General features: G+C 46.0%; 1 long non-coding RNA gene across 1 annotated transcript; it reads right to left on the minus strand.

The window, feature by feature from the left end:
- Positions 1–19,073: 19,073 nt before the first annotated feature.
- LOC129058880 (uncharacterized) lies at positions 19,074–22,915 on the minus strand. The gene is made up of 3 exons (XR_008524295.1): positions 22,821–22,915; positions 20,702–20,874; positions 19,074–19,352 (listed from the first exon to the last, which is right to left on the minus strand). It is a non-coding gene; the product is annotated as an uncharacterized LOC129058880 (long non-coding RNA).
- Positions 22,916–23,183: the final 268 nt, after the last annotated feature.

The following is a 23,183-nucleotide window of genomic DNA, read 5'->3' on the forward strand; positions in this document are numbered from 1 at the left end:
CAGCACTAATGTTGCCCTCATGGAGCTGACATTTTAATAGCCTTGGAAGATGGGCTATGAAAGGCTCATGATAAAATGGTGCCCAAAGTCAACATGTGACTTTTAGTCCTGTTTGTGGTATAGACTCACCGAGCAATGTGAAGAAACTGAGTTTCTTGCTTCATCACAGCTGAGGGTGAGATAGGTGTGCTGCCCTTTCTCAAGAATGTGGGGTGGAATCATATTCATTGTTTGAAAACTCAGAATAATAAGAGATTTGGCATTTATGTGTTCGTGCATACTTCTCTCCTCAAGCTGCAAAGTTCAACCAAGAAGTATTTGGCAGAAGGCCTTTTGCTAAAGCAATCACCTGACAATGTGAGTGGGGATCTGAGCCAGCCAGGTTCTACCTCCACTGGAGAGGTTTGATTAGGTGATGAGCACACATTATTCATAAAATTGCAGAGCGGCTGTAATTCACCACATCATGGCTGGAAATGATCTGCCTCTGAGGAGCAATGTCAATGAAGGGGCATCTTCCCTAGTGTCGGTAGTTCTTAAACTTTAGTTTCCAAGGAAGCACTGCATGTGTCTGTAACAGAAAGATCTCCGTTTCTCCCCTAACAACTCAGAATGAGAAGGTCTGGGAAAGGGTCCAGGAATTCATATTTTACCACTATCCCTGCTCATTGGGCTGCAGGTGGCTGTACACTCGGAGAACCCCCACACTGTGTTCACCATAAGACAGAGGATTCAGACCTCCAATTCCCCTCACCCAGACGCAAGAGCATCTTGGCTCAAACCTCTTCTTTGGAAGCGAAGGAGAAAGGGAAGCCGGTTGGAACAGTTTCCTTTACTGATTATAGCTTATTCCTTTCTCTCGTGCATTCAGCAAATAGAGTTTGGCAACTACAATGCACAAGGTGCAGCCTACCCACTAGAGCGAGGATGTTCCAATAATGAACTGATGCTTCCCAGCCCCTGCCCCCTGGAGCGGAAGAAGTTTGTTATGGATGAGGGAATGGAATTAACGGAGCCTAAGCTGGCCGGCACTGCACTGTGCGAAGTGCCCTCTCAAACACCCTCTCATTTAATCTTCCCAAGTTCTGCTCCTCATTTCCTTCAAGTCTTTACTGAACTATCTCCTTTGCAGTGAAACTTTGCGGGATCACCCTAAAGCAAACTCAACGCATAAAAAGCTGGACTCCTGATAGTTCCCCCCAACCTTTTCCTTCCAGAGTCTTCCCTGCCTCAGTAAAGAGCTATTTCATTCTCCCAGTTGCTCAAGCCAAAAATGGAATCAATTTAGTTCTTCTGCATCCCGTATCTGATCACCACAAGTCCTGTTAGCCCTGCTTTTAAAATACATCCAGAACCCTGCCATCTGCCCGTCTTCTGTTGCCATCACGCTTGTCCACACTCCCCTTACCCCTTGTCTGGGTGATTGCGGTGGTCTCCCAGCTGCCCTGCCAGTGTCTGCCCTGGTCCCCCTTCTTGACTATTCTTGACCCAGCGCCAGCATGCTCTTGTTAAAATACAAATCTGATCGGGTAACTCCTCTGCTCCAAACTAGGTTTCCTTGTCACTCCGAGTAAAAGCCAAAGTCCTTACAATAACCCACAGGGCCCTGACCTGCCTTGCTCTCCCCTATCTGCCTCTTTCTGCTCTCCCCTCACTCGCTCCTCCTGCCCACACCATGCAGTCTCACTGTGGCATCTTTGCACTTGCTGTTCCTGGAATTCTCTTCCTCCATGTGTTCACACGGCTGGCCTAGATCCCGCCACACCTTTTCATAACTACTGCTTTCTCAGTTGGGTTAGCTGGCCTCCCTGTCGGATATTGGAACTCATCTACTATTTTTCCTATCCATCTTTCTATTCTACACTAACATCTCCATATTTTTTTTTCTTTTTTTTTTTTTGAGATGGAGTTTCACCCTTGTCACCCAGGATGGAATGCAATGATGCATTCTTGGCTTACTGCAACCTCCGCCTCCCAGGTTCAAACGATTCTCCTGCCTCAGCATCCTGACCAGCTGGAACTACAGGTGCATGCCACCGTGCCCAGCTAATTTTTGTATTTTTAATAGAGACAGGGTTTCACCATGTTGGCCAGGCTGGTCTCGAACTCCTGACCTCGTGATCCACCCACCTTGGCCTCCCAAAGTGCCAGGATTACAGATGTGAGCTACTGCACCTGGCTTTTTTTTTTTTTTTTTTTTTTTGAGATGGAGTCTCGCTCTGTTGCCCAGGCTGGAATACTATGGCACAATCTCAGCCCACTGCAATCTCCGCCTGCTGGGTTCAAGTGATTCTCCTGCCTCAGCCTCCCAAGTAGCTGGGATTACAGGCATGTGCCACCACGCTTGACTAATTTTTTTATTTTTAGTAGAGATGGGGTTTCACCATGTTGGCCAGGCTGGTCTCGAACTCCTGACCTCAGGTGATCCGCCTGCCTCGGCCTCCCAAAGTGCTGGGGTTACAGGTGTAAGCCACTGTGCCCGGCTACATCTCCATATTTTTCTATTTTTATTTTGCTTCTTATCTCTCTTTCTGATCAGAATGTAAGCTCCATAAAGGCAAAGATTATTGTCCATTGTTCGCTGCTATACGCCCAGGGCCTAGAACAGGGTGTGGTATGTAGCCGACCTTCAATACTATTTGTTTGAATAAATGAATGAGTTAAATAATAAACAAATGAATAAAGTTTCAATTCCCCCCTACTCTCTATCTCCCTTCTCTGATGTATTTTCCCCATAGAATCCATCGCCCTCCAATGTACTCCATAATGTACGTATTTATCTTATTTACTGTCACCTTTTCCTTACTAGAAGGTAAGCATCGTAAGAGCCAAGATTTCTATCCTATTCTCAAGTGTATCCTTATCACTGAGAAGAGTATGTGGTTCTTGTGCTTAATATTTATTGAATGAATAAACTCTGTAATATAAGAGTATTTCGGCTGGGCACAGTGGCTGATGCCTGTAATCCCAGCACTTCGGGAGGCTGAGGTAGGAAGATCGCTTGAGTCCAGAGGTTCGAGACCAGCCTGGGCAACATAGTGAGACCCCACCCTTACAAAAAAAATTGTCTTTTAGTTAGGTGGTTATAGTGGTGCACGCCTGTAGTCCTAGCTACTCAGGAGGCTGAGGTGGAAGGATAGCTTGGGCCCAGGAAGTCGAGGCTGCAGTGAGCTGTGATGCCACTGCACTCCAGCCCGAGCAACCGAGGGAGACCCTGTCAAAAGAAAGAGTATTTTTACAGATTAAGAGATTGACTCGTAGTAAGAATGAGCAAATTTTGCATGGCCATGTACACAACTAGCATGTAGCAGTGGAGGGTTAGGATTTGTTTCTGGATGACTTTAAGTCTGTGTTCTCACAATACACCACCGGTCTGGTCAAGAAGGCATTTGAGGCTGGGCGCAGTGGCTCATGCCTGTAATCCCAACACTTTGGGAGGCTGAGGCAGCCGGATCACCTGAGGTCAGGAGTTCAAGACAAGCCTGGCCAATATGGTGAAACCCTGTCTGTGCTAAAAAATACAAAAATTAGCCGGGCGTGGTGGTAGGCACCTGTAATCCCAGCTACTCGGGAGGCTGAGGCAGGAGAATCACTTGAACCCAGGAGGCAGAAGTTGCAGTGAGCCAAGATGGTGCCACTGCACTCCAGCCTGGGTGACAGAGCGAGACTCCATCTCAAAAAAAAAAAAAAAAAAAGGAAGGCATTCGAGGTGGGCATTAAAGGATGGATAGGGGCTGAGCAGGATGATTCTCTCTGCTGTAGAGTTGTTTTCTGACCCTTCTCCCTCTCCTTCACCTCACTAGCCATCATGAAGAACATATCATAACTTGGTTGGGTGTCCCTTCCTCTGAAAAGCCTGCTCTGAATCCCCATGCCTGGCTCTGGGGTCCTGGCCTTTTTTTTTTGAGACAGGGTCTCATTCTGTCACCTAGGCTGCAGTGCAGTGGCACAATCGCAGCTCACTGCAATCTCCACCTCCTGGGTTCAAGAGATTCTCCCACCTCAGCCTACCGAGTAGCTGTGACTACAGGCGCCCACCACCACACCCAGCTAATTTTTTTGTTTGTTTGTAGAGACAGGGTTTCACCATGTTGGCCAGGCTGGTCTTGAACTCCTGACCTCAAGTGATCCGCCCACCTCAGCCTTGTATTTCCTTGTCACAGTTCTTCCTGTCCAGCCTGGCATGCCAGCTGCCAATTCATCTTTTGTTTTCTCCACTAGGCTGTAAGGAGTCTATGGAGGCAGGGGTTGTTTCTGTCTTGTTCACTGTTGCATTAGAGGCCCACCAGATGATCTGGTTCATATTAAGCACCATGAAGATGGGTTCATGTAGTGAAGGAGGGGAAGGAATACTTAGGCCAAAGAAATACCTGAACAGGAATCAGAGAATTAGCAAGCCAGTAGTGCCATGCACCTGGGGCAGAGGTTTCAATGGGTTCCTAATGTGGGATGTGTCTAGGAAGGTGGGCCTATAAAGAACGTGAAGATCACTGAAGGTTCTGGATTTTTTTAAAAGCTGTTATTTGGTAAGCCATCTGGGAATCACTGAATTATGTTGAGCAGGATGGCACACAGTGCTTCTTTCAGCAGATTAATCTGATACTGATAATGCATTGAAAGGAGAAAGGGGAGATGCAGAATCTGCTGCAGGAACCGAACCACACAGGCGGAAAATACCTCACTAGAAAGGTGGCAGTGGGAGCAGAATGGAGTAAACAGTTGCAAGAAATATTTTGAGAAAAGATTCAACAGGATTTAGTGAATAATTGGATGTGGAAGACGAAGGAGAAAAGGAAATTGAGGCCAGCTCTGAGGCTGTGAATCAGGGTGGCTGGAAGAACAGTGGTGCCTTTAATGAAAAAAGAGGAACATTGGAAAGAGGATATAATTGGATGGAAAGAAAACAAGTTTGGCTGCGGGCGTTTCAAGCTTGAAACATTCACAGAACATTCTAGTGGACGTGAGTTGCATTGGAAATTCAGGATTAGAATTCAGGAGAGATGCCTTAAATAGTCTAGCCTCTCCAACAGTAGGTGAATTAATGCTTAGCTTTCCATGGGTTTGGCTGATGTGAACATTGAAAAATTGTAAACATTGTTTAAAGAGTTTGAGTTTCCAGAAATATTTAATAATCCTTACTTATTTCATGGGGCAAAATTCTAAGTAGGCTAAGGTGTATTTCACACCTGTTACCTTTGGAGGCCCAATGCTCTTTTATTTTTTTTATTTTGATTTTTTAGAGCAGGCTCTCGCTCTGTTGGCCAGGCTGCAGTGCAGTGGCTTGATCATAGCTCACTGTGGCCTCGATTTCCCAGGCTACAGCGATCCTCCCACCTCAGCCTCCCCAAGTAGCTGGAACAGATAACAGGCGTGAGCCACCGCACCTGATCCCAGTGGTCTTTTCATTTGGCTGGGCGGGTATTAACCTTGTGGACATTTAGCAAACTGGTGGAGAAAAATATACAATGTAAGTTTGAGAAAAATTTGTTCAAATATTAAGACAAACATTTTGTTGGCAATCTTTCTGTTTGGGGCAGATCTCTGGGGCTTGAGTGCTGTGCATAAATCCACAAAGTTTCCATTATCTGAAGACTGAAAGGAAGTTGTTGTGTAGAGTCAGCAACTTACTAGAATTAAACTTATTTAGGTTTTTCCCTCTACTAAAAATAGATATGCAAGTTTTTAATTCTATCTGCAATTTTTAAAAAATCTGATATAGGCTGGGCACGCTGGCTCATGCCTGTAATCCCATTACTTTGGGAGCCAGAGGCAGGGGGATCACTTGAGCCCAGGAGTTCGAGACCAGCCTAGGCAACATGGTGAGGCCCTGTCTCTGCAGAAAGAAAAAATTTTTTAATCAGCCAAGTGTGGTAGTGTGCTCCTGTAGTCCCAGCTACACGGGAGGCTGACATGGGAGGATTGCTTGTACCTGGAAGGTTGAGGCCACCGTGAGCCAAGATCGTGCCACTGCACTCCAGCCTGGGTGACAGAGAAAGACCATGTCTTAAAAAAAATAAAAATAGGCTGGGCGAGGTGGCTCATGCCTGTAATCCCAGCACTGTAGAAGGCTGAGGCGGGCGGATCACGAGGTCAAGAGATCGAGACCATCCTGGCCAACATGGTGAAACCCTGTCTCTACTAAAAATACAAAAGTTAGCTGGGCATGGTGGTGCACACCACTAGTCCCAGCTACTCGGGAAGCTGAGGCAGGAGAATCGCTTGAACCTGGGAGGCGGAGGTTGCAGTGAGCTGAGATCGCACTACGGCGCTCCAGCCTGGCGACAGAGCGAGATTCTGTCTCAAAAATAAATAAAAATAAATAAATAAATAATATCTGATATAGATGGGGCAAAATGTTAATATGTGTCCAATCTGGGTGGTGGATACTTAGATATCTGTTGTATTATTTTCAAAAATTATTTTCTGTGTATTATTTTCTTCTGTACAGTAGATTGTAATTTTTAAAAACCTTTCAAAAAAACATGTGCAAAACAGAGCAGAAGACTGAGATTCTGAGGCTTAGGCAAGTCTGGGAAGATGACCTGCGGAAGCAATAGAGCGACCCCCCTTTCCCAAGTTCCTGTCCCTCTCCAGGAACAAAAGGCCATGGTGGTGACCGGGCCGTCAGAGGTCATGGGATACAGAGGGAGGTAGCCATTCTTTTCTCAGGCCGTGGGCCCACAATGTCTATAATAGTCCTCTCGAGGTCAGCCACCAGCTTGGGAAGTCACAGCTCCGCCACCGATGGTTAGAAATCAACATGCTCCCATGTCGAGAATTACTTGTAACCCAAGCACAGTGACAGTGACAGAGGAGCCTCCTTTATGTCACTCCCACATGATGTCCCTGAGCCTAGGCTAGGCTTGGTTCCAAGGACAAGGTTCCTATGACACTTTATATCATAGGGCTTTTCTGAGCAAAGGCATGCTGGAAAAGTCAGCATTTCCCAAAGCTGAGAAACATCTCTCTCTCCATTTTTTTTTTTTTTTTTTTTGAGATGGAGTTTTGCTCTTGTTGCCTAGGCTGGAGTAAAATGGCGTGATCTTGGCTCACCGCAACCTCCGCCTCCCGGGTTCAAGCGATTCTCCTGCCTCAGCCTTCTGAGTAGCAGGGATTACAGGCATGCGCCACCACACCTGGCTGATTTTGTATTTTTAGTAGAGATGGGGTTTCTCCATTTTGGTCAGGCTGGTCTCGAACTCTCAACCTCAAGTGATCTGCCAGCCTCAGCCTACCAAAGTGCTGGGATTACAGGCATGAGCCACCGCGCCCAGCCTCCTCTTTTTTGTTTGTTTTGTCTTGTTTGAGACGGAGTCTCACTCTGCCCAGGCTGCAGTGCAGTGGTACAATCTTGGCTCACTGCAACCTCCGCCTCCCGGGTTCAAGCAATTCTCCTGCCTCAGCCTCCCAAGTAGCTGGGACCACAGGCACATGCCACCACACCTGGCTAATTTTTGTATTTTTAGTAGGGACAGGGTTTCACCATGTTGGCCAGGCTGGCCTTGAACTCCTGACCTCAAGTGGTCTGCCGCTTCGGCCTCCCAAAGCACTGGGATTACAGGGATGAGCCACTGTGCCCGGCGCATCTCTCTTTTTATTTCTTCTTTCAGTTTCTTCTTTCATTCAGGCCTACACTGGAAACACCACTGTCTGATAAACACTGGCCACACCAACGACATGGTAGGCCGGGGGGTGATAGCAATCTTCCAGTAAACCAGCTTTTCAGCCTAAACATACCAGTCATCCTACTTGAAAGAAATGTGTCCCTGGGGACAACCTGTGAGCCTTAGCCTTCTGTAGGGAGAAGCACTCTGATGGGAGGAAATTTGGGAGTGAATATTTCTTTCAAGACAGAACCTAAGTGGAAATCCTCTTGAGTAAAGTATCTCAATAGGCTGAAGCATGCCTGCCTCTGACTGTCAAGCCTTTGGAAACAGTCAGCATCTTGCTTCCAGTTCATCCCCTCTGCATCAGAGGAGCCCTTCCCATAGTTCCATGAAAGGCTCCTTCGGGCTTCCCACACAGCTGATGGGTGGGGAGAAATGAAATCCATTTCTCCTGGGGCTTGATGTCTCTTCTCTGATCTGGGACGCCTCCAGATTGCTGCCTCTTCTGTTAGATCACACGATAAGCCTATGCTGTTCCTGCCAGCACTGCTGATCAATCCCCTCTTCTAGCCAACGTGCCACTCTGCACGGCAGTTGCCCTCCTTTCCCCACTGCACGATTAGGAACCGTTTCAGTGTTCTCAGCTTTTCCTTCCTGTGCCTGTCATTTTCCCCACGAACACAAGCTGCTTTGCAGTCCTAGTCACACACATGGCACCGTTCCTGAGACAGGTCGTACGTATGGTGCTGATCAAATTTGCTGCACCAAGTTGCCAGGACTTTCTGGAACAAATAACATTTCACATTCAGCTCCTGGAGCACCCCCGAAACCAGACCTCCTAAAGTCTGCTTCATTTCCATCGAGCTTTTGAGTCCCAGATTTCATTCTGGGGGATGAGCGATCAGAGATTTTTAAAGCCATGCTGACTCTTGCCCTCATTTTTAGCTTCCTGGGACCACTGGACTCAGTGCCTCCTGGGGTCTTGGGCTCCAAAGAACATCACTGAATTGTCTTTCTAATTAAGGAACCCTGGAGAATTCCCAACACATCTCCACTCTTCCAGTAACTCACATCTACCCCTCTCCCTGTGTATTTTTCTTCACAGACAACTCAGAAGAACACACGGGTTCTCCTATTCTCTATGGCCCAGTCTGTGTCCAGCATAGCAGGCAAAAAGGCCTGGAATCTCATGTTGTTGTGACTGGAGCCTGTTGCTGGCACAAAATCAACTATACAGATCTATGTTGATCATCAAGACAAACAAATATCTTCTCGGTGATGTTGTTGCTTCTTTTTTGGGGGGATACAAACAGCGCAAGTCAGGCCTGGCTATCTGTGTAGCAGAAGAGGAAATGGGTTCCCTCTGAACAAATTTTTTTAAAAACTTTCTGTCCAGGCGCAGTGCCTCATGCCTGTAATCTCAGCACTTTGGGAGGCCAAGGCGGGCAGATCACCTGAGGTCAAGAGTTCAGCCTGGCCAACATAGCAAAACCCTGTCTCTACTAAAAATACAAAAATTAGCTGGGCGTGGTGCCACAGGCCTGTAATCCCAGCTATTCCGGAGGCTGAGGCACTAGGATTACTTGAACCCGGGAGGCAGAGGTTGCAGTGAGCTGAGACCACGCCTGTCTCAAAAAATAAATAAATAAATAAAAATTAAACATTAAAAAGATTAACTTTTTACTGTTTAATTTTTGTGGGTACATAGTAGGTGTATATATTTATGGGGTGCATGAGATACTTCGATACAGGCATGCAATGCGTAATAATCACCTCATGGAAAGCGAGGTATCTGTCCCCTTAAGTATTTATTTTTTATGTTATAAACAATCCTGTTATACTCTTTTCATTATTTTTAAAAGTACAATTAAATTATTGTTGACTATAGTCACCCTGTTGTGCTATCAAATATTAGGTCTTATTCATTCTATTTTTTTTTTGTACCCATTAACCATCCCCACTTCTCCCCCACCCATCTTCCTTCTGAAAAAATTCAGACAGTCTTCCTGGGTTAGCGGGGAATGAATTGTACCTCCTGCAGTGCTCATTGAAGACGATTTGAGAGATGTGTTCTCTGCGATAAACCAAAGCATTTGAAATCTTGGGCTTGCAGGTTGAAAAATACATAGTATCCTCATATATGTTCATTACTTAGAATTGGATGAGGTTTCCAAAGCCATATGTATGAAATCTAGAGTTAAAAACAAAAGCTGTCAGAGTGGGGAATAACGTCATTCAACTTGGCCATGCAATTTGCCTCTTGTCCCAATAATATATGTTTTGGTAAAATAACATTTGAGGGATAAAAAGAGGATGCCAGATCTAAATTAATTTTAGAACAAAGTAATATATGCCGGACGTGGTGGCTCACGCCTATAATCCCAGCACTTTGGGAAGCCGAGGCGGGTGGATCACCTGAGGTCAGGAGTTCAAGACCAGCCTGGCCAACATGGCGAAACTCCGTCTCTACTAAAAATACAAAAATTAGCCATGCATTGTGGCAAGTGCCTGAGGGAGGCTGAGGCAGGAGAATTGCTTGAACCCAGGAGGTGGAGGTTGCAGTGAGCCGAGATTGTGCCACTGCACTCCAGCCTGGGTGACAAGACACTCTGTCTCAAAACACACACACACAAAAGTAATATAAAGAAGCAACCACAGGTGAAATACCCAAAGGTTATTATTTACAGATGTCTCATATTTTCAAAGCCCCCATCTTGGCAGCTGTCTTTCCCAAATTCTGTGTAGCATGTTAGAAACTGCTGATTAGGCCGGGCACAGTGGCTCACGCCTGTAATCCCAGCACTTTGGGAGACTGAGGCAGACAGATCACCTGAGGTGGGGAGTTCAAGACCAGCCTGACCAATATGGAGAAACCCTGTCTCTATTAAAAATACAAAAATTAGCTGCGCATGGTGGCGCATGCCTGTAATCCCAGCTAGTCGGGAGGCTGAGGCAGGAGAATTGCTTGAATCTGGGAGGCGGAGGTTGCGGTGAGCCGAGATCGCGCCATTGCACTCTAGCCTGGGCAACAAGAGTGAAACTCCATCTCAAAAAAAAAAAAAAACAAAAAACAAAAAACTGCTAGTTAACTCTTAGAGTATCACAGGACTTGTAAACTACATGATTTGTTCAGTATCAAATAAAAACCAGAGCCTTTCTAATTTAAACCAACACTCCTTTCCCCAGGTTTTATCTCATTTATGTGGGGCACAGAAAGTTGCAGCCTTTCCAACATAAACCTCTGCCAGCACCAGCTCATATTAAGTAAATGTGTGGGATCAACAATGGAGCGCTGTTGACATTTTTTCAGGCCCCTCCCGTGCTTGGGTCATCAGGATCCAAGCCTCTCCCTGAGCTTCCAGCTCTAAAATTATATGACTCTAGTTACTTTGGCAGCTATTCAGAGGAAAAAGAAAATAGGGAGGAAGGGGGAAAAAAAGATAATTACTGAAGCATCGTCCCTAAAATTCTGATTGCATTGGGTAGGAAGGGTGTTTATAAAATAGTCCTGATCACAGCAGATAGACATGGCAGTGATCAGAGAAGCGTCCTTGAATAGCCCCTGATGTTCACGCCTCCATACTGACTTTTGTTATCATAATGGCCTTGGTGGTTAAACTGAGATGTGTTCTTAAGCAAGAGGCCCCAGGGCTGTGTGGCTTTATCTTTTCCCCTCTGAATTGCAGGGAGAAAGAGCAGTTCCACAGTCAGTTCTGTGTATTTCTTATTATGTTCCTTAGCGGTTCCTAAGGTGGTCATAAAGAGAATGACTCCGTTACATAAGATAGTCATTGTTGAACCAGGATCTGCCAGGGCCTGCGTCCTTCCCTAGTAGCAACCGTGAAACACATGAACTTTTCCAGGCAGAGTAAAATATGCCCAAATGCATAACGACTGTAATTCCACAGCTAAATGCTGCTTTTGTGGCATCTAAATCAATGTGTTCCCCCAGCAAACTCCAGCATATGAGGGTAGAAGTGTCACTGCATTTTATTTTATTTTATTATTTTATTATTTTTTTGAGACAGGATCTCACTCTGTCACCCAGGCTGGAGTGCAGTGGCATGATCATGCCATAAACTTGTATTTTTAGTAGAGACAGGGTTTTGCCATGTTGCCTGGCCTGGTCTTGAACCCCAGGGCTCAAAGGATCCTCCCACCTCTGCCTCCCAAATAGCTGGGATTGCAGGCTAATTTTTAAATTTTTTTGTGGAGATGGGGCCTCACAATACGGCTCAGGCTAGTCTCGAACTCCTTGGCTCAAGCGATCCTCCTGCCTTGGCCTCCCTAAGTGCTGAGATTACAGGCGTGAGTCACTGCACTCAGCTGGCATTGCATTTTAGACATTATCTAAGTGTAATCTTTGTTCACAGATGCATCAGAAAACACTGAGTTTGATCAGCCATCTGAATTAGAAACAGTAATAACAAAAACAGGGTGCTAACAAAAATCACAACACTTTAGCATCCAAACAGTTAAGGGAGGAGAGGCGTTGTTTAATTCTCTCTTGAAACTCATCATGATGAGGCTGTACCAAGAGGGCGATGTAACTGTGGGTACCGGGGCCTGCAGAAAATCCCCCCTGGCTCTCTCTGAGCTGCCATTCAGGGCTTTATTTATCCCACCCATATCTCTCCTTCAAAGTGACACAGTCAGCAAGTCACTGGACTGCGAACTGTGGCATTGTGGACTTTTGTGCTGGTCTTCTCAGCAAGAACCTGATTTCTGACTTTGCTCAGCATCCGTCCTCCCATCCCATCAGCTATGGCTGTGCAGTGAAGCTAATGGGGTTGAAGCTTCAGAATCCCTCATTTGCACAGGCTCCTTTCAAGGCCCTACAAGGACCCTTAGCCGTGTGTGTGTGTGTGTGTGTGTGTGTGTGTTTATATATAAAATTTCTAAAAGTAACAAATTGTAACTTTAGGGGATTAAGACCATTTGCATTCTGCTCCAATGCCGCTTGTGTTAGGGGTCCTAGAAGTGGCTTGAGCATTTTGGGGAATTGGCTAACGGCAAGTTGAGTTAGGGATACATTTAGTTGGACTTGGTAAAACACAGTCATCTGATTTGCAGATGTGTCTGTGCATAGTTGAAGTTATTGCTACTCATCTTGATGTAGGAATGGCTTCCAGGAAAACGCCCTCCCCCCGTGCCAACTCGCTGGGCATCAGGACATGAAGGTGCAGGCCAAAATTTGCATCATGATATAAATGTGTGCTGTGGCTTCTGGCACCACAAGTATGTGTCTCATGAACATAAAACACAGTTTGGAGCCAGAAGCCAGTCTGGGGGAAAATTATTTCCAATTTTATAGCTTGTATGTATATCAAGAGAACTTGATAGAGGTTATACCAAATTTAACAACAACCTTAGATAGAATTTTAAATGATAGGCTGGGCGCAGTGGTTCACACCTGAAATCCCAGCACTTTGGGAGGCTGAGGTGGGCGATCACCTGAGGTCAGGAGTTCGAGACCAGCTTGGCCAACATGGTGAAATGCCCATCTCTACTAAAAATACAAAAAGTAGCCGGGTGTTGTAGCACACATATTGTCCCAGCTACTTGGGAGGCTAACACAGGAGAATCACTGGAACCCAGGAGGCGGAGGTTGCAGTGAGCCGAGATCGTACCACTGTACTCCAGCCTGGGCAATAGAGTGAGACTCAGTCTCCCCCCACCCCAAAAAAAAAAAGAAAATTTTAAATGATGTTACCAAACAAAACTTTCAAACTATATATAAGTACATTCCAATCCACCATGCTAGAGGAAAAACTGAATGATTCTATTCTCTTTAGAAAAAATGAAATTATAAAATTATTTTCTCTCAAAAGGTCACCTAAGAATACACCGCCAAAAAATACAACAGGTGGGGGAGTACGATAGAAGTATAGCAAGTGGGACAGGCACAGTGGCTCACGCCTGTAACCTCAGCACTCTGGGAGGCCAAGGTGGGCAGATCACCTGAGGTCAAGAGTTTGAGACCAGACTGGCCAACATGGCAAAAACCCGTCTCTACTAAAAAAAAATCCAAAAATTATCTGGGCATGGTGGCACGTGCCTGTAATCCCAGCTACAGGAGGCTGAGGCTGGAGTATCTCTTGAACCTGGGAGGCAGAGGTTGCAGTGAGCCGAGATTGAGCCATTGCACTCCAGCCTGGCCAACAGAGTGAGATTCTGTCTCAAAAAAAAAAAAAAAAAAAAAAAGTATAGCAAGTGGTTAATAAAATATTATGTATTTTTTGGAGTTTTATGATTTTGTGTGATTTGTTAGCTTTTGATAATGTGATTTGCTGTACATTCTTTGCTCATTATGTGATAAGTATTTATCTACATAACTTTGTATTCTTCTACTTAAAAAGGGCGCCCAGATTCTGTAAGCTTCAGGCCTCCCAAAACCTGGATCCACCTCTGCCCCCTGCAGCATGTGGTAAACTGGTGAAAACTGTATACACTAAATGTTTGTGAATCAAATGCTGCTCCCTCTGCCTCATTAAAAATCATTTCCACTGGGCCAGGCACAGTGGCTCATGGTAATCCCAGCACTTTGGGAGGCCAAGGCGGGTAGATAATCTGAGGTCAGGAGTTCGAGACCAGCCTGGCCAAAATGGCAAAACCCTGTCTCTACTAAAAATACAAAAATTAGCCAGGCTTGGTGGTGCACACCTGTAATCCTAGTTACTTGAGAGGCTGAGACAGGAGAATCACTTGAACCTGGGAGGCGGAGGTTGCAATGAACTGAGATCGTGCCACTGCACTCCAGCCTGGGTGACAAGAGCGAAACTTCATCTCAAAAAAAAAAAAAAAAAAAAAAAATTTGGTTCTGCCAGATGAGGTGGCTCATGCCTGTAATCCCAGCACTTTAGGAGGCTGAGGTAGGTGGATTCCTTGAGCCCTGGGGTTCAAGACCAGGCTGGGCAACGTGGCAAAACCCTGTCTCTACTGAAAATACAAAAAATTAGCTGGGCATGGTGGTGCATGCCTGTAGTCCCAGCTACTCAAGAGGCTGAGGTGGGAGGATCACCTGAGCCCAAGAGGTCAAGGCTGCAGTAAGCTATGATCACACCACTGCACTTCTCCTGCCTAGGCAACAGAGCAAGACCCCGGCCCAAAAACAAAAACAAAAACAAAAACAAACAAACAAAACTATCAGTTCTTATAGGTGAAAACAGGAATCCAGATGGTATGAGGCTCCACCAGATATTAGTGAGGACAGTGTGACCTACATGTGATTTTCTTTGTGGAAGGTTTAAAAACAGAAACATGAGCAACCTTGGTGAGAGACTTTGACCTGTAACGAGGGCATCTGCTTTTCCTTACTCAAGCTACACCAGGATTGGGACAAACTAGAGTGATGTCATCTTGAATTTTTTTTTTTTTTGTCACCCAGGCTGGAGTGCAATGGCATGGTCTCGGCTCACTGCAACATCTGACTCCCGAGTTCAAGCGATTCTCTCACCTCAGCCTCCCGAGTAGCTGGGACTACAAGCGTGTGCCACCACCCTGGCTAATGTTTGTATTTTTAGTAGAAATGGGGTTTTACTATGTTGGCCAGGCTAGTCTCGAACTCCTGACCTCATGATCCACCTGCCTCAGCCTCCCAAAGTGCTGGGATTACAGACATGAGCCATCACACCCAGCCTGTCATCTTGAATTTTATTCACATATTTTGATCTTCATTTATTTGGAGTGAAGGCATATAAGTTACCAAAAATTAAAAATAATATTTTGAAATTTTAAACTGAGGTTCTTTTTCTTCAGAGTTATTGACTCTGCCCCCATTGGCTCAATGGCATTCATTACTTAAGGAGAAAGTGAAAACAGCCAGAACAAAGCTGCCAGGAGGTGCTGAGCGGATGGATAATTCACAACATCTGAAGACACAGTCGCTTGAAAGAGCTAGTCATGTGAGAGAGAGGCAGTTTTGTTCCGAATTTCAAAATGGCTTAGTTTTAACCCATTTATGGCTGAGGTGGCAATTTTTTTAATTTGAAAAATCAGACCTTGGCAATGCCTTGAGCAGCAGTATATAAATAAACCTCACATGCTTAGCGTTCCAATAATGGAACACTAGGCATAAATGAGCAAGATGATAGTAAAAGCTTGGGGGACAGAGCATAGCATTTATAGGTGTTACGGTAAAGCAAGCTTGTCCAATCTGCGGCCAGAATGGCTTTGAATGCAGCCCAACACAAATTCATAAAACTTCTTAAAACATTATGAGACCTTTTTGAGGTTTTTTTTTTTTTTGGCTCATCAGCTATCATTAGTGTTAGCATATTTTATATGTGGCCCAAGACGATTCTTCTTCCAATGTGGCCCAGGAAAGCCAAAAGATTGGACACCCTGCTCTAAAGGATGCAGCTCATGGCCCAAGGTCATTTCTCCACCACAAAAGAAAGTAATACAAACTGCTTTCCTGCCCAGGCATGGTGGCACACATCTGTATTCCCAGCTACTTAGGAGGCTGAGGCAGGAGGATTGCTTGAGCCCAGGAGACCGAGGACAGCCTGAGCATAGCAAGACCGTATTCCTTAAACAAAAAAATGTTTGGCCAGGCGCAGTGGCTCATGCCTGTAATCCCAGCACTTTGGGAGGCCGAGGTAGGCGGATCACGAGGTCAGGAGATCGAGACCATCCTGTCTAACACAGTGAAACCCCGTCTCTACTAAAAACACAAAAAAATTAGCCGGGGCCAGGCACCGTGGCTCACGCCTGTAATCCCAGCACTTTGGGAGGCTGAGGTGGGCGGATCATGAGGTCAGGAGATCGAAACCATCCGGGGTAACATGGTGAAACCCCGTCTCTACTAAAAATACGAAAAAAATTAGCCGGGCATGGTGGCGGGCACCTGTAGTCCCAGCTACTCAGGAGGCTGAGGCAGGAGAATGGCGTGTACCTGGGAGGCAGAGCTTGCAGTGAGCCGAGATCGGGCCACTGCACTCCAGCCTGGGCAACAGAGCAAGACTCCATCTCAAAAAAAAAAAAAAAAAAAATTAGCCGGGGGTGGTGGTGGGCACCTGTAGTCCCAGCTACTCAGGAGGCTGAGGCAGGAGAATGGCGTGAACCTGGGAGGTGGAGGTTGCAGTGAGCTGAGATCACCTCACTGCACTTTAGCCTGTGCAACAGAATGTCTCGAAAAAAAAATTTTTTTTAATAAGCATTAAAAAAATAGCTTTCCTGGCACTGCAAAATCTTACTGGCGGGGGCGGGGGGAAATAAAAGCTTTCCTGACTCAGCACCCGGGGAGCTGGGGAGCAGATATGGGGGAGGAGAGAAGAGTTGTAAGAGACACAGATAGAGGTGTGCTTGTTCCCAAGGGTAAGGTGGCTCAGCCTCCTTAGCCGACATTTCACTGGCAGGGGACAGAGAGTACAGGGGTAAGGGCAGAAGGGACTTGGCCCTTGTTTGCTCTAAAACCCTTGCCTCCAGCACCACAAGAACATGAGAGGGGAGAGAAGCAAAGTGGAAAGCCGGGCAGGGTAGACCTGGACTGAAAATGGGCCTCCAAGAACCGCCCCACCTGAGTCTCCCCCACTTCCTTCCTGTGTGGGGAAATCAGGGGAAGAGCCCGTAGCGCCTGGTGAGGGCGAGGAAGGTGGCAGAGAATGAAGCCTCGGCCAGAGCAGCAACACCACTGCAGTGATGGGGCCTGGCCAGCAGGGAGCAGCCACCTCTCCTCTTGCTGCCTAAGAGCAGTTGACAAACTGGGTCAATGGTGAAGGCAACAGCGACCAAGACTGACACCCACCACCAAGGCAACAAGATGTCTCCAAGGCCAAGGGGGACGGAGAACAGGAAGCATGGGACAGACCTGGGGCTCATCCAGAGGAGATGAGGGAGCACGGCCCTGATGGAATTAAAATCCTAGATTGACTGAGGAATTACCCTAAAGAAGCTTTGAAACCAGAAGGGTGTCAGTTATCCTAAAGTGCCAAGATGAAGAGTTTTCCACTACTTCATAAGTAAATTGAGTACAGTTATAGAGAAATAATGTTTCATTTTTGCACCTCTGAGATGTCACTGTAAACTTGAAACCCACTACACATTAGAAATCCCAGCCCTCAGGCCAGGCACGGTGGCTCACGCCTGTAATCCCAACACTTTGGGAGGCCGAGGTGGGCAGATCACAACGTCAAGAGATCAAGACCATCCTGGCCAACATGGTGAAACCCCCGTCTCTATTAAAAATACAAAAATTAGCCGGGCATGGTGGTGCAGGCCTGTAGTCCCAGCTACTCAGGAGGCTGAGGCAGGAGAATCACTTGAACCCGGGAGGTGGAGGTTGCAGTGAGCCGAGATCATGCCACTGCACTCCAGCCTGGATGTCAAGGTGAGACTCTGTCTCAAAAAAAAAAAAGAGAAATCCCTGCCTTCCTTTTATGTTCCCAAAATGTTCCCACCACAGAGGCAGCCTTGTACACTGACAATTTGCCTACATTTGGTGGGGTGTGATTGCAAGACCAGGACCAGACAGCAATCAGCACTACTTTGAGCTTCCAGAAATCTAATCTGGGGAAGTATTCAGGCAAGAGATACACTGATCTCTTATAGAGGACACAAAGACATGAACATTGATAGCCCTGTTGTCATCTTAGAAATCATAATTAGGCCAGGTGTGGTGGCTCACACCTGTAATCCCAACACTTTGGGAGGCTGAGGCAGGCAGATCACCTGAGGTCAGGAGTTTGAGACTAGCCTGGCCAACATGATGAAACCCCGTCTCTACTAAAAATACAAAAATTAGGCAAGCTTGGTGGCAGGTGCCTGTAGTCCCAGCTACTCAGGAGGCTGAGGCAGGAGAATCACTTGAACCCGGGAGATGGAGGTTGCAGTGAGCTGAGATCATGCCATTGCACTCCAGCCTGGGAGACAGTGAGACTCCATCTCAAAAAGAAAATCATAATTACTTTCATAATGTGTACTCTAAGGCAATATGATAAGTAGTAGGGTATGTGTTCTTTCCCTCATTTCTCTCCCACTCTTACTCTGACTGGTATCTTGGAAGCAGAAAATTCTAACGCAACATTTGCTATGAGTGTTCTCTTTAAATGTCATCCACAGTGTCCTCACAGACACCAGCCCTGTTTAGCTGGGTGCAGCCGACCAGGTGTTCAACCAGTTTGACTACTCCGCCTCCCTTTGTTAGGCCTCTGAATTATTTATCTCCTGGTATGCGAGTGAGAGACTCAGACTGTGGCTCTACACATGCCCTGGAGCTAAACGTCCTTGTTTGTTTTCTCTGGAGTAATTTCACTTATTCCCCTCTCCCCTCTCTACAAGGAAGCTGTGGTTCACAGGTATCCATGACTATAATGATTCATGAGGAATTGAAATAAAAGCATTACAAACCCTCTAGGTAAAATGAGGACGTTCTTTAAGTTCTATTATAAATTGAGTGTAGCCCAAGAATTCAACGGAGAATAAATAAGAGATTACCGGTTGTCTGGTTAGAGATTAGTGGTTGCCCCCAGGGAATAGCTTGTTGGCTTGTGTGGGCAGCCAGAAAACACGGCAGCCTCAGCTCTGTTTGGAGTTCTTCCTTCAGAGAGGAATTGACTTCCTAGCAATTGATTTCCCCGTGATTGTGGCCGACGCTCACAGAGACCAAACCAAACAGGCTCAGGAAGATTCTTACCATGGCCAGTGGAGAGCCCGGCCTGGCGGCACCCCTCCTCCCAGGCTTCGCAGCTGCCTTATGCGCATCCCAAGCAATCTTTGTCAGCATCCCCATGGCCACAAAACTTCCTTTTTTAAAAAATAAAAATAAAAATGTAGTTTAAATGTTCACATGCACATCAGAGCTAACTTATATTACCTTTAAAAATGCTTTTAAATTTTTTAGACTTTATTTAGTGTAAAATTAAGCTTAGCCTTACGCTGCCTCCTTATAGTTTACGTTCTGCCTAAAGCTGTGCTCATGCATAGTTCTGCCTAAAGCTGTGCTCATGCTTAGCCTTACGCTGCCTAAAGCTGTGCACAAGCAGATGACATGTGCACTGTCATCTGACTGGGCGTGTAAACACACGGCTGCCTACTCTTGTGTCAGTCACCGAGTTCTGGCCAAAGGCAGGCAGTTCTTCAAACCATGAACAAACCAGGCAATCGTCGAGCGGTAACCAACCTGGCTCTTTCTGTGCCTCACTTCTGTTTCCTGTACATCCCTTTCCTTTTTCCGTCGATAAATCTTCCTCCACCATGTGCCTAAGCTGGAGCTTCTCTGAACCCATTCTGGTCCAGGGGCTGTCCTACTCACAAATCGTTTTTTGCTCAATTAAACTCTGTTCAAAGTTAAATGCCTCTGTGGTTTTTCTTTTAACATTAGAGACAGGGTCTCACTCTGCCACCCAGGCAGTGGTGCAATCATGGCTCACTGCAGCCTCTATCTTCTAGGCTCAAAAGATCCTCCCACCTCACCTCCCGAGTAGCTGAGACCATAGGCGTACACCACCACACCTGGCTTATCTCTCCTTTGTAATGCCTTATGTTTTCATTTAAAAAAATAGACCCTTAAGGCTGAAAGTTCGTTTAGACTAAACATAGCTTGAGGCCCCTTGACAGCACCCCTGGATGCTGGCCATCCAGTCTCGAATCTGAACGTCTTCAGTGACAGGGAGGTAACTTGCTCCCTCCCAACATAGACTCATCCATTTTTGGGTTGCTCCAATGGAAACCCTTTCTTAGATTGAAGATTCCCTATAATTTACATCGATTGTACCTAATTTCATGCTTTGACACCCCGTGGGATAAATTGCACCCATCTTCCATGTGAAAGCTCTGTAGATAATTGGTGACCACTGTCTGATCGATCCCCCCATGGCCCTTCTTCACGGCCGAGCTCCTGCAGTGGTATCATTCTTCCTCTACCAAGGGGCTGAGAGTGTTTACCACCCCGCTGCTCCCCTCTGAACAGCCTCCAACTTGTCGAGCCCTTTGAAAAGTGTGGTGCACATAGCTTGGCACAGGGCTCAGCTGTGGTCTCTCCAGGGCAGAATGAGGCAGAAGGCTTTGTTGGAAATACCATACATCTATTAATGCAGCCGAGGATTTAATGAGCTTTCTTGGCAACCACATTAAATTACGGCTTTTTTTCTTACCAGCAACTACATATTTGAGTGGTTGGATTTTATAAACCAAGACCAGAGCCTTCCGTTTACCATTATGGACTTTATCTTGTAATATGGGCTGATTCATTCAGACTTTTAGAGATCTTCTGGGGTTTTGATTTTGCCCTTGAATGTATTAGTATTCCACTCATGCTCTGTGTCACCTGCAAATACAACAAGTTTATTTTTGGTCTTTGGCCAAGCCACTGATAAAACAAAAACAAAAACAAAAAAACACAACAACAACAAAAAAACCCTCATGTGGCACGAAAATGCAGAGTCCTGTGGTATTCCAATAAAACCAGTCCTCTGGATTAAAAAGAATCAATTAATTAGCAAACTTTGGCTATGATCCTTCAACCCGTTAAAAACCAACACAATTACCCTATCCCTCAACCCCTGTGAGGACAACATTAGCCATTCTTTACTGCAGCTCATCATCTAACCCCCCTTTCTGCGTGGGAGAATTCCCTACTTCGCGAGTCTGTCAGAAGGCAGAGACCACCTCCTCCCATGAGAAGTGAAACATGTCAGCACCTGGCTTTCCCAGCTCCCTCCATAGCTAAGGTGTGGGCATATGATCTGGGCTCCACCAAATAGAGGCATCGGGCTGAACTTTGACTCAGGAGCTGGAGAGGCAAAAAAGTTGGGACTTTAAGGACTCCATTCTGGCAGAGGATGGGGACAGCTTTATACCCTTTTCAGGACACCAGGGTTAGTGTTAGCCGTGTCAGCAGGGCAAACCTTGGTGTTCATGCCGATGTTGACAAGCTGTCGTGTCCTCCAAAGACCAGGGCTGTGATTGTGGATGCGGCTCTGCATCCAAAATCCATAAGTCACATATCAGATTTAGGATATCTGAGCCTGATTGTCTGGCCCTTCTGGAGAGCTGGTAAACTTCCCTATATCCTTGAATAAAATCCCTCTTCTGTTTAAACTCACTAGAATTTGTTTCTGTTCTTTGTGACCTAAAAGCTGCGAGTGATACTCTGCCTCTGTACCTTATCCCCAGGGGACCCAAGCAACTATGTCAGTTTCCTTTCTGAAGTGTAGAGGGACCATATCCATCTTGTATCTCTAAGTTTGCCAGTGGAGTAATCCTATCAGAAAAGGAGATGGAATCAGGCTAACACAATTTGCCTTTAGTGACATGGGGCTGACTATAATCACTGCCTCCTGGTTTCTAAGAGCTCAGAAACCACCTTCTAGCATTCTCTTCAAGACTCTCACCAAGAATCAATCTGAAGCTTACTGATCTACAGGTCATAGAATCCACCTTCTTTTTCTTTTTGAAAATTAGAATTATGTATTTCCCATGTCTGTGGCGCGGTTATTTTTCATGATTCCTAGAGATCATCCAAAAGATTTCCCAACCACCTCCACAAATTCCTTCCAATATTCTCATACAATCTCCTCATAGGTTTGATTTGTTCTTTTTGATTTGAAAAATGTTCTTTTTTGAGAAGACAGAAGCAAAGCAAGAGTTAAGGAATTCCATGTTCCGTGTTATGTTTGAATATTGCGTCGTCCAGTTGACACTACAGACATTCCTCAGAACCTGTCTTAGCCCTGCAGACAAAGGCGAGGCATAGCCCATCTCTCTGCAATTTCAATATCTAAACCCAAACCCCATGCCCTCCAGTCTAAATACACTGCCTTAGTCCATTTGGACTGCTATAACAAAATACCTTAGACTGGGTAATTTATAAAAGCAGAATGTGGCCGGGTGCGGTGGCTCACCCCTATAATCCCAGCACTTTGGGAGCCTGAGGCAGGCAGATCAGTTGAGGTCAGGAGTTCAAGACCAGCCTGGCCAACATGGCGAAACCCCATCTGTACTAAAAATACAAAAATTAGCGGGGCGTGGTGGTGGGTGCCTGTAATCCCAGCTACTCTGGAGGCTGAAGCTGGAGAATAGTTTGAACCTGGGAGGTGGAGTTTGCAATCCCAGCTAATCTGGAGGCTGAAGCAGAATAGTTTGAACCTGGGAGGTGGAGGTTGCAGTGAGCCGAGACTGCACCACTGCGCTCCAGCCTGGATGACAGAGCGAGACTCCATCTCAAAAAAAAAAAAAAAAAAAAAAAAAAAAGTGCGGAATTTTATTGCTCACAGTTCTGAAGGCCGGGAAGTTCAACATCAAGGTGTCACCGGATTCGGTGCCTGGTGAGGGCCCTCTGCTTCATACAGGGCACCTTCTTGCTGCATTCTCACATGGCGGAAGGAGAAAAGGGGCAAGCAAACTCCCTCAGGCCTCTTTTATGACGGGATTATTCCCATTCACGAGGGTTCTGCCCTCATGACTCAACAGCCCCACCTCTTAAAGGCAAAACATTGGAGATTCGATTTCAACAGATGAGGGAGTCTCTGAGCCTACTCTAGCTCGGAAGGCTACCTGTAAAAAAAAAAAAAAAAAACAAGAAAAGAAAAAAAAAAAAGATTTCAACATGTGAATTTTGGAGGGATGCAAACATTC

The sequence above is a fragment of the Pongo abelii genome, chromosome 3 (genome assembly GCF_028885655.2).
Source record: "Pongo abelii isolate AG06213 chromosome 3, NHGRI_mPonAbe1-v2.0_pri, whole genome shotgun sequence".
In the NCBI taxonomy this organism is placed as follows: Eukaryota; Metazoa; Chordata; class Mammalia; order Primates; family Hominidae; genus Pongo; species Pongo abelii.